The sequence below is a fragment of the Acomys russatus genome, chromosome 11 (assembly GCF_903995435.1).
Source record: "Acomys russatus chromosome 11, mAcoRus1.1, whole genome shotgun sequence".
NCBI classification, from domain to species: Eukaryota; Metazoa; Chordata; class Mammalia; order Rodentia; family Muridae; genus Acomys; species Acomys russatus.
In genome coordinates this window covers 16,213,971-16,218,667 of record NC_067147.1, presented here as the reverse complement: position 1 = coordinate 16,218,667, position 4,697 = coordinate 16,213,971, and the positions used below count along the sequence as shown (strand labels likewise).

The 4,697-nt window shown below is 41.9% G+C and overlaps 1 pseudogene; it reads right to left on the bottom strand.

Moving 5' to 3' along the window:
- Nucleotides 1-619: 619 nt before the first annotated feature.
- LOC127195150 (cofilin-1-like) lies at nucleotides 620-1,087 on the bottom strand (annotated as a pseudogene).
- Between the last annotated feature and the right edge of the window lie 3,610 nt (nucleotides 1,088-4,697).

Here is a 4,697-nt window from a genome sequence, read left to right as displayed (position 1 = left end):
TCCAGACTGTGGTGTTAAAAATAGTGCGATATCTACTGAGACACATTAGTGCTTGCTCCTTGCATGCCTGTGTGAAGTTTAACATTCTTTTTTATTAACCCTTTTGTTGTTGTTGTTGTTGTTGGGTTTTGTTTTCTGCTAGTTTTTATTTTAATTGAAGGTCACTTACTGGACCTGCTTCCATGAGTGGCCAAGAGCAACCAGCTGGCACAGGAGGGTCATTTCCACATTGCATTTACACACAGAACTAAACTGACAAGCACAGGGTCACTATCATGGTTAGAGGTTGGAGGCATGGGATGGAGAGGGATGAAGAGTTGGGGAGTCATTAAAAAAACAGGCTCTCCCCAAACTGGGTGCTTGGGATGGAACCTGGTCTGCTTCAACCCGAGAGGAACCAGAAGATCAAAAGCAGTTTGGGAAGGTCAGAACCATCAGAGATGAAGGGAAGAGGACAATCCAGGGTGGGGGAGGAATGTTTGGCAACTGGGGTGAAGGAATCTCCCTCTCCCTTCTGGGGTCCCCCAGCTCCTCTACTCTGGCAGCAAAGTGGCATCCTGCAACACCCAAGAGCAGGTCTGGGGCTGCTAGATGATCCAGGCAGGGGGATGGAGGTAGCTCACAAGGGCTTGCCCTCCAGGGAGATGACAGTAGCACTGCCACTTAGTTTTTCTGTCAGGGTGCAGTGGTCCTTGACCTCTTTGCAGCAGTTTGCTTGTAATTCATGCTTGATTCTTGTCAGCTTCTTCTTGATGGCATCCTTGGATCTGGCATAGATCATTTTGCTCTTAAGGGGTGCACTCTCAGGGGCCCAAAAGATGAACACCGGGTCCTCCTTCTTGCTCTCCTTGGTCTCTTAGGTTGCATCATAGAGAGCATAGCAGCAGTCCTTGTCTGGCAGAATCTTGACAAAAATGATGTAGGGATTGTCCACAGTCTGCTGCACATCTCCTATGAGAATCTTCTTGCCCTCTTCCAGGATAATGTTCTTTTTGTCCTCACGCAGGCAGAGGAGCACAGCCTTCTTGCATTTCTTCACTTCTTCTGGGGTGGAGGACTTTTGAACTTTCATGTCATTGAATACCTTAATGACACCATCAGAGACAGCCACACCAGAGGCTATGTTTCCTGGAAACAAAAGAGAGATAGAGAGCTACAGAAGAAATGAGCCACCACAGCTGCTGCCAGGATCTGACTGAACAGAATTTTAACATTCTTAAAAAGAATTTTGAAAACTTGCTTATAAGATTTATGTTTATGGAAACAAAGTCAGGTTTCAAATATCTCATCTAAGACAAAACTTATTTCCTGAGCTTAAGTGACAACTTGTATACAAACCAGAAGTGGGTAGAGAAAGAAATTAGGGAAGCAACACCCTTCACTATAGCTGCAAATAATATAGATTATTTTGGTGTAACTCTAACCAAACAAAATGAAAGACCTGTATGACAAGAGCTTCAAGTCTCTGAAGAAAGAAACTGCAGAAGATATCAGAAGATGGAAAAATCACCCATGCTCATGGATTGGTAGGATTAACATAGTAAAAATGGGTATTTTAGCTGGGCTTGGTGGTGCACACCTGTAATCCTAGCACTCAGGAGGCAGAGGCAGACAGATTGCTATGAGTTTAAGGCCAGCCTGGTCTACAAAGTGAGTCCAAGACAGCCAAGGCCACACACAGAGATCCTGTCTCAAAAAACAAAGAAACAAACAAACAAAAAAAAATGGCTATCTTACTAAAAACAATCAGGAGATTCAACGCAATTCCCACCAAAATATCAGCACAATTCTTTAGAGACCCCCCAAAAATAATTCCAAATTTCATATAGAAAAATCATTACAAAAATAAGAATAGTGAAAACAATACCGTAAAATAAAAGAGTTTCTGAAGGTATCACCATCCCTCATTTCAAGCTGTACAACAGAGTAATATTAATAAAAACTACATGGTACTGGCCTAGAAACAGTCTGGTTGACTAATGGAATTGAATCAAAGACCCAGAAATAAAGCAACACATTAAAAGCAAAACAAAAACAAACAAACAAACAAAGCAAGGCAAACAAACAAACAAAACAACACATCGACAGACACTTGATTTTTGACAAAGAAACCAAAACCATATAATGAAAGAAAGAAAGCATCTTCAACAAACGGTGATGATCTAAGTGGATGTCTGCCTGTAGAAGAATGCAAATAGATTCATATTTACCACCATGCACAAAACTGAGGTCACAGTGCATTAAAGACTTCAACATAAAACTAGACACACCAAATCTCTTAGACCAAAAAGTTGGGAAAAGCCTGGAACACATTGGCACAGGAGACAACTTCCTGAACAGAACACCAACAGCTCAGGCTCTAAGATCAACAATTAATAAATGGGACCTCATGAAACTGAAAAGCTTCTGTAAGGAAAAAGACACTGTCAATAGAAAGAAACAACAACCTACATACTGGAAAAAGATCTTCACCTACCCTATATCTGACAAAGGGCTAATATCTAAAATACATAAAGAATTCAAAAAATTAAACACCAACAAACCAAGTAATCCAATTAAAAGTGGGGTGCAGAGCTAAACACAGAATTCTCAACACAGGAATCTCTAATGGTCAAGAAGCACTTAATGAAATGCTCAACCTCCTTAGGCATCAGGGAAATGCAAATCAAAATGATCCTGAGATTCTACTTTATACCTGTTGTAATGGTTAAGATAAAACTCAAGTGATAGCACATGCTGTCTAGGATGTGGAGAAAGGGGAATACTCCTCCTGTTAGTGGGAGTGTAAATTTGTACAACCCCTTGGGGAATGAATCTGGTGTTTTCTCAGAAAACTGGGAATAATCATACCTCAAGACCCAGCTCTACCACTTCTGAGTGTCTACCCAAAACATGCTCCACCATACCAAGGACACTTGCTTAACTATGTTCATAGCAGCCATTATTCATAGTACCCAGGAACTTGAAACAATTCTGATGTCCTTCAACCAATGAATGAATAGATAATGAAAATATGGTACACTTACACAATGGAATGCTATTCTGCTATTAAAAACCAGGAAATCATTAAATTTGCAGGCAAATTGATGGAACTACAAAGTATCATGTATATTCACTTACAAGTGGATATTAGCCATATATTTCAGAATAGCAATAATACAATCCACAGAACCAAAGAAGCTAAATAACACAGAAGGTCCGAGGAAGGATGCCATTGAGAAGGTGAAACAGAGTACACAGAGGAAGTAGATGAAGTGAGGGAGCTGGGTGGAAGAGTTTGTGGAAAATGGACCAAAGATAGAGATCATACGTGGGCAAAATGGGGGTGAGAGGTGAGAATGGTGGGAAACAGAAGAAAGTTCCAGAGTGGGGTATTTCTGGGACATGTGTGAGACCTGCAACAGGGTAGGCTCCTGGGAGGAACTGGAGGTGACTCTGAGTTGTCTAGCAGTGGTGGACATGGAGACTGAAGTGGCCACCTCGTAGGCATGCAGGGCTTCACTGGATGGATGGTGACACCAACGCACACACAAAACCTTTTACCCAAAATTTACCCTGACTTCAAGATGTTCAGGGATAAAGATGGAGCAGGTTAAGGGAATTGCCAACCAATGACTGGCCTCAACCTGGGGACTACTCCATAGGAAAGAGCCAATCTCTGTGCTTGTAGACAGGGGCCTAGCATAACAATCCTCTGAGAGGCTCTACCCAGCAGACACTGAGACCCATAGCCAAACATTAGACAGCTTGGAGAGTCCTGTGGAAGAGATGGAAGAACCAAAGAAAGACCCGGAGGGGACAAGAACTCCACAAGAAGGCTAACAGTCAACTAAATTTGGCCCATGGGGGGCTTACAGAGACTGAAGTACCAACCAAAAGGCAGGCATGGCCTGGACCTAAGCAACCGACACATGTAACTGATGGACAGCTTAGTCTTCACATACGTAACTGATGGACAGCTTAGTCTTCATGTGGATCCTCTAGCTAGTGGATGTAGGGTTGTCTCTGACAAGGATGCAATTGTCTGCTTTTGAATCACTTGCCTCTAGCTGGGCTGCCTGATCTGGCCTCAGTGGAAGATGATGTGCTTATTTGTGATGTACATCCTGATGGCAGGAGAAGGAGAGTGGGGCAAAGGAGAAGAAGGTGGGAGGATTGGACCTCAAGGAGAAGAGGGGGATGTATGTGATCGGGATATAAAATGAATAAATAAATAAATTTAATAAAAAAGGAAGTGTTTAGTTTTCCCCTCCAGTCCAATAAAGCAAACAGAGAAGTAGTAACTCAGCGCAAGGAATCTTTAAACCTATTTTGTAATGAAAAGACCAAAGCCTGTCTTTACTTGCATTAATATTCTTTCTCAGTGTTCCTGAACTTCAGTTATGCTTAAAGGTGACGATGGAAAGAAAGTACAGGGTCCATTTTCCACATGGGAATAGTAACGAACATTCAATCAGACAATCAATCAAGAAGGGTTGTCAGAAAAAGGAGGAGTGCTCACACAGAATGCCATCAGAAAACTATGGCAAGTATTTTGCCCTTTGTCTCAAGGTGCATCTCTACTTAAGGAAGGAGACTGGCCACAGGGTTCTAATTTTAAGAAGAAAGTAAAAATTCACTCATTGCTTACATTTCTTCAAATCTGTAAGAGGTCAGATGAATTGCTTTAGAGATGTAGAGAAATTCACACCAAAGGA